Genomic DNA, 7947 nt, shown 5'->3' with positions numbered 1-7947 from the left:
AGTCCTCAGTGTTTAAGTACCGAATTTTGACCGTAAATTATATTTACCAATTTCACACACACACACACACACACACACACACACACACACACACACACACACACACACACACACACACACACTCTAAGAGGCATATACCGTAAATTCTCGAGTATAATCCGCTTCCCCCCCCCAAATACATTGATGCACTCATAAATGCATATATACACCCACGCATAGATGTACATAAATAGGTATGCGTATGTATATATATATATACATATAGACACAAAGGAACACAGAAAGGAACACGGAAAGAAACAAAGAGAGAAACAAGGAGAGAAAAAAAATGTGTGTAGTGGTTAGCGATCTATCATGGCGAATGCCGGACAGAAGGGTCACAGGAGAGCTAAGAAAGGGAGATAATTAATAGTAGTGATCCCCAAACGAAGGTGCGTGTGCGTAAGAGAGTATGCATGTGTGAAAGAAGGCTGGTGATCTTGACGTGTGCGTGTATGTATGTGTAGGTGTGAAAATGTGGGGGTGGGAATTGGTCAGTGCTGGTGTGTGCGTGGTGGTGTGTTGTGATGTGATGTGTTGTGTGGTATGGTGTAGTGTGGTGTGGTGTGATGGTGTTGGGAGGTGGGGGAGGCGAGAGTGGGGAAACACGGGTGGGGGTGTGGGTTAGGCTGCCTTGACGGTCACTCGAACTCGTATATATCACGTAACTGACACTGTCTCCAACTGAGAACTCGTACAACGACTCTACTACTACTGTCCTCTTACAATGGTTGTCGCCTGACTTTAAAATAACTGTTTCATATCATTTTGTCACGTGGGAAGGAGTGTACCATTTTCACTACAACATCTCCTCTTTTAGTTTTTTTCTTCTTTGAGAAGCAAATGATTTTATTTTACTTTATTCCCCCCCCCCCATTTTTTCGCTCCAGAAAAGGACCTTGAAATGAGACTGAATAACAAGTGTCCAAGAAACAAGGGAAGTTACTGATGATAGAGCACAAAAAATAAGGGAAACTACTGATTATAGACCACAAAAAACAAGGGAGGCTACTGGTTCATGACATTAGAAGTGAGTCTATAACTTTTTTTGATTCAATTTATTACTTGCTATTAGAGGCTATGAAAGCGGCGAGCTTGGCAGAAACGTTAGCACGCCGGGCGAAATGCTTAGCGGTATTTTGCCTGCCGTTACGTTCTGAGTTCAAATTCCACTGAGGTCGACTTTGCCTTTCATCCTTTCAGGGTCGATAAATTAAGTACCAGTTATGCACTGGAGTCGATGCAACCGACTTAATCCTTTTGTCTGTCCTTGTTTGTCCCCTCTATGTTTAGCCCCCTGTGGGTAATAAAGAATTAAGAAACGTTAGCACGCTGGGCGAAATGCTTAGCGGTATTTCGTCCGTCCATATGTTCTGAGTTCAAATTCCGCCGAGGTCGATTTTGCCTTTCATCCTTTCGAGGTCTTCTACTATGACTTCGGGTCGACCAAAGCCTTGTGAGTGGATTTGGTTAATGGAAAATGAAAGAAGCCCGAGCCCCCTTCACACTTACTTCGTTCTTTCCACTTTTCTTTTTCCTGCTCCCCCTCTCACAATTCTTGGCCTTCCCTTCATTCTCACCTTCCCTCCCCTTTTACCTCACTCTGTCCCTCTTCTTTCTTTTTTCCTTCTCGTCCCTCCCTAATTCTTCTAACCCTCTGCCCCTACCTCTCTCCTCTCCTTCCACATGACCGGTGTTCCGCCAAGCCTGACCTTTCTTTCTTGGTTCGACTACCATCCGTGCAGCATCTATATTCCTTCCCATGACTTACATTTCTTATGTCCCTGCCGTAAGGCTTCATTTCCACACATGCGAGCTTAATTTAATTCGTCCTTAGTCGAAAGACACCTATCGTTAATGTCCTGTTGTTTGTATTTGTAATTGTGTACCATTTCTCCGTTTTGTTTTCGTCCTTGTTTTCGTATACATTCACTTGCTTTCTTCCAAGGAATTTAGTGCCCTTAGCTTAGATTTTCTTGGGACCGGCCAAATTGGAGCAGTCTCGGCCGAAACTGCTGAGAAAATCTGGAACTCGACTGAGGATAGAAAACTCCGAATGACCCGTCCTTGTTCTTTCCTGTCCTTTTTTGTATCTTCTAACTGTCCGGATGTTTTGTTGTCGCTTGTCACGTTCTTGTTCCATTGTTTCTTACACACACACACACACACACACACACACACACACACACACACACATATATACTTTATTTAAAAGCAGCAGAAATATAACAAAAAAACCGTTACTCTGAGTTTCACGTTCCCGTTCATCGGACAGTTTTGTTATATATATATATATATATATATATATATATATGTATGTATGTATATATATGTATATATATGTATGTATATATATATGTATGTATGTACGTATTTGTGTGTGTCTGTGTTTGTCCCCCCACCCCACCATCGCTTGACAATCGATTTTGGTGTGTTTACGTCCCTGTAACTTAGTGGTTCGGCAAAAAAAAAGAGACCGATAGAATAAGTGCTAGGCTTACAAAGAATAAGTCCTGGGGTCAATTTGTTTGACTAAGGGCGATTACCAACCAAGGTTAAAGAACTTCTACCTGCCCATGAGGTAAGCTATTCCGTTCCAAACACCAAACCGACACCCAAACATTGTATAAAGTGATAAAATATCATTCCGGTGTCCGACATGGAGTAGCTAAAAAAATGTATGTCATGTGATTTAAAAATATAAATATGATTTAAATATAAATAATATATATATATATATAAGTAAAAAATATATATATATACATATCAATTTTTTTTTCTCCGTGTTTTTCTCCTTGTCTCCGTATTCTTTCTGTTGAAGAGCGTAGCTCGAAACGTCAAAGACTTTCGGTATTCCCGAGCGTCATACTAATATATCCTTTTGTTATTTACACCACCTGTCCTCGTCTGTTGTTGTTTTTTCGTACATTCTCCCATATATATATATATATATATATATATATATATATATATATATACATATATATATATATATATGTGTGTGTGTGTGTGTGTGTGTGTGTGTGTGTGTGCGTGTGCGTGTATATATGACATATACGTATTTACACATGTTTGTTGGATGGCCGTTGACTGCTTATGAGTTGTTGAAGCTATGTTCTTAACAAGTTGTATGAATGCATTGATTTGCCACATGGTCTGTCGTACGTAGATGATTGATAATCGATCGGCTGGGAAAGAAGTGATCTACGATTATTGTAAGGCATTTTGAAAGACGGAGAATCGAACGCTCTATCTTGAAACAACCACTTCATAAACAGGACGTGGCTTCAATCCCACACACTTTTCTGCTTGAAAATATTCTTAACAATCACAATAGCATCTGCCTGTCCTAAACCGGACTTGCTAGCTATATGAGAACTCTTGACGGCTTAATGACTAATTGAACAGATGTCCCACTGTAAGTAAGTGGCACTCACCATGTATGTATGTTATCAATCAGTTTCATTTCTGTATTTCTTGTCCATAGAGAAAGAGCCGGACTCTAACATAGATTCAAGGCTCCTTCATTGGAACTTTTATCAACATCATCTAGGTATTTGTGCATATGTGTGTGTGTGTGTGTGCAGTATTTGGTGTTAGTGTATGCGCAGATTTGTATGTTTGTTTTATGGATGCGTTTTTATGCCTAGATGCATGCATATGTATTTATGTGCTAAATTTTTGGAAAGTTTTACATATCTTTACAGTTCCATTGATGGCTTGAATCTGTAGTCTTCTAATCAGCCTTTTTCTTTCAGGTTTTGAGAACCCTAATTTTTCCAGGTTTTTGTTAAGGCAGTTTGTTACATATCCCAATGCCCCAACAATCACGGGTATGAATCTGAACTTGTAGTCTGGGTGGAGTATCTGCAAATTTCTCAGTAGCTCGGCGTAGTTGTTCTCTTTTTCTCTAATCTTTAGTGGGATGTTGACATCCGCAGGACAGCTGATTTCTACTACTGTACACAGTTTCTCTTATGTATGTATGTATGTATATATGTATGTATGTATGTATGTATGTATGTATGTATGTATGTCAGGTGGCTCTTGAGTGCTACTGGTAACATGTAATCCAGTACAACCTGTGGCATGGTCGCGTCGTCGAGGACTAAACCACGCTTGCTTTGTGAGGATGGTGATTGCTGGACACCCGGCGCCCCGCCTTTTGACGGGTCTTGTTTTGTATATGTGTATTGAGTGTGTGCGTGTGTCTATGCACGTATGTGTGTACATGTATGCCTATGTGTGTATGTGAAAGAGAGGTGTTTTGGCGCGTGTGCCCGTGTGTCCGTGCGAGAGTGTGTCGTGCGCGCGCGCCTGTGTATATGTGTGTGTTTGTTTTGTGTGTTTGTGTGCGCGCGGATGTGTTGTGTATGTGTATGAGGTATGTGTGCGCACGTACAAAGGCAGAGCAATAAGTATCCGGACTGTTGCCATAGTAACGAAGCTAAAGCAGACAGAGTGAAGCCACTTGGCAAAGATTAACCTTGAACACTGCTCTGCATACGCACTAAGTTTTAACGTTCTAGTTCACTTCTGCTATTTACAGCAATGCTTGGAAGGTAGGTGTGTAGCGTGTGATCGTCGCATTGACCACGACAGAGAAAGTTGTCATGGCGATACTTGCTCAGAGGCCGATGCAGGGTTGCAGAAAGTGTTTGGAGAGGAGTGTATGAGCCACACACAAGTGAACGAGGGGTTCAGACGCTGCCAAGATAGCCAAAAAACTGTCACTGTTGACGAACGTTCTGGGAGACCCGCAACCAGCTGAACTGAGTAAAACGTTGCAGTTGTGCCTGCAGCTATGAGGTGAAATCATCAAATCACCATCCACGAGTTATCAGAGGATGTGCAGATTAGTTACGGTTCAGTTCAGTTCATTATTACTGAAGATTTGGGTATGAGACACATGTCTGCCAAGTTTCTGTCCAAACTGCTTTCAGCTGACCAAAAGGACACTCGGGTTTCAGTTGCACAAGATCTCCTTGATTGTATCGAGAGCGATTAAAACTTTTTGAAAATTTTGCGTAGGCCTCTCAGCAGGTATCGCCAAGCTTTTGGCAAAATTTGATGCAGATTCTCTGCTCAGCCTCCTCTGTCATGGTCAATGCGACTATCATACACTGCACTCCTTCCTTCCAAGCACTGCTGTAAACAGTGAACGTGATCTAGAACATTAAAACTTAGTGCGCATACCTTCTGCCTCAACAAAGGATTTAGAAATACAATATCCCTACATTCACTCTCTATTTCCTATCTTATGTAAACTAACTATTGCTTAACCATCCTATCACACCGTCTCCGATGAAGGGATATAATAAATATCCTGGAAACAGTTGTAAGACCTTCTATTTATAAATGTTCTATATTATACACAGCATTGTTTTTTTTTTATCTCATTACGAAATCCTTATATACACACACACACACACACACAAAAAACAGAATAAGAACGTAACGGACGACAATAAAGACCCACAGACAGATAGACGATACAAAGACGGACAGGAAAAACCAGGACGGACCATTCGTAGCCCTCTATTCATCAGTCAAGTTTCTAATTATCGTTACAATTTCAGCCTGTTACACTTGAGACTGTTCAAAATTGGTGAGCCCCAAAAATCTAAGCTAAGAGCATCGAATGTTTGGAAGAAAGGAAGCGAACGTGTAGGACAACACAGGCACACACACACACACACACACACACACACACACACACACACACACACACACACACACACACACACACACACACACACACACACAAAAAGAAGACGGAAAAAATGTTACATGGTTACAAATACAAACAACAAGAGAATAACAACAGGTGTCTTTTGACTAATAAGGACAAATTAAGCTGAGCTGAGGTGTGGAGTGAAAGCCTTGAGGCACAAATATAGATGAAAGTCAGGAGACAGGAAAATAAGGTGCTGTACGGGCGGCGGTCAGGCTGAGAAAGAAAGATCATGTTTGGCCGAACACCGGTTACGTGGAAGGAACAGACAGCGGTAGGGAGCAGAGGGATTGAAGAATTAGGGGATGAACTGGAGAGAGAGAGATAGAGGGGAGACAGAGGGAAAGGTACAAGGCAGATAACGAAGGAAAGTAGAGAGGTTAAAGAAAGAGAATGCCAAGAAATATGAGAGAGGGGGAGCGAGAAAAAGAAAAGAAAGAAGAAATTATAATGGGGACTAAAAGAAGGAGAAAAAGTCATACATATATATATATGTATATGTGTGTGTGTGTGTGTGTGTGTGTGTGTGTGTGTGTGTGTGTGTGTGTATCTGTGTTTGTCCCCCCCCACCACTTGACAACCGGTGTTGATGTGTTTATGTTCCCAACGATAGAATAAGTACAAGGCTTAAAAAAGAAATAAGTACTGGGGCCGATTCAGGTACTTTTTGGTTATCTCGCCCCCTTTAAAAAATTGGGTTATCTCTTCCAACTGAAAGAATTGTTTAGCCCTCAATAAAAAAACAAAAAACAAAAAAATTAAAATTTTATAAACATGAAAATTGAAAAGATTAAACAGCTTATTGGATCTAATAACATTTTTATAATAAACCATTCCATTCCTATTGAGGAGGCCAAACGCCAACAATATGTTGAAATATTGAATCAAAAAGATCTAACTCTTTTAATCCAATCTCTTGTCGCCACTTAAACTCAATTTTTTAGTGGGGAGATAACCCATTTTTTTAATGGCAATTTTTTAATGGGTGTGAGATAACCAAAAAGTACCTCGATTCGTTCGACCAAAAATTCGAGGCAGTGCTCCAGCATGGCCGCAGTCTAATGGCTGAAACATTTTTTTGTTTTTGTTTTTGGTCAGTCATTAAGTGTTATTTCTTATTTGCTTCTGTCTAGAAATCAAAGGAAACGACTACCATTCCCTTCAAACTTTGCTTTTGTCACCTGGGCATCTGTGTTTTGAAACTGACCTATTTTCCATTACATTTCAGACAGATTCAGAGCTGAGTTGCTGAAGCAGAAATATCGTTATAACAAATATTCTGTTCAATACTCCAGATTTGCTTGTCTGTTGCTTGACCATAACCACTTGAGTATTCCTTTATTGGCAGACAATATATGCATCTCTGATGACGAGCAGCAGTAGTGGGAGAGCATCATAGACATGTACCGAGAGGGATTCTTTGGGGTTTGAATAAATGTAACGAAAGCAAAATTAGAAGGAAATATTAGCCCTTTTTCATATTTTCTAAGGGTAAGCAAATAAGAAACAGCAGTTATTACCTAAGGACAAAAATCGTGTTACACAGTGTAATTTAATTTTACGCAAAGGAATTGAAAGATCCGAAACATGTGATGTATTACCCACCCCCAACCCTGGACGACTGATTCAGTTGCAGATATCTTGGGCCTACTCTGAGTATATAATACAGGGAAGATGTGACGGATGTAGGCTTTTCAAACGATTTTCAATATTTATTATCTTAGGCTCCAGAATTATTCTCATTTGTTGTAATCTTTTCATTTCAAGTTTGCCGCTCCTGCGTCTCAGAATATAATGTAGGTCACACAATCCCATTTCCTAGCGGACGTGAATGTTTCTAACTCTGTTGAAGGACTCAGTTTACATGAGACATTTATCTTTCTGCACTTCACATGGATACATGAACGCAGATAGATAGATAGATAGATATATAGATAGATATATAGATAGATAATTAACATAATAGGGTAAAAATTCGATATTAATTGATATCAATTTAATACCAGAAAACCAGCATATTAAAAGAATCAGAAGGTTCAGAAAAAAATGTTTAGGATCTCGGAAAGTACTATATAGATAGATAAATAGATAGATAGATAGATGGATAGAGAGAGAGAGAGAGACAACGTGTGAGAGGGAAGAGTCTCGTGTTGCACATACGTGCTTAAGAAACT

Source organism: Octopus bimaculoides, chromosome 27, assembly GCF_046866305.1.
Source record: "Octopus bimaculoides isolate indiv1 chromosome 27, ASM4686630v1, whole genome shotgun sequence".
NCBI lineage: Eukaryota > Metazoa > Mollusca > Cephalopoda > Octopoda > Octopodidae > Octopus > Octopus bimaculoides.
Note: the sequence above shows the minus strand (reverse complement) of the source record.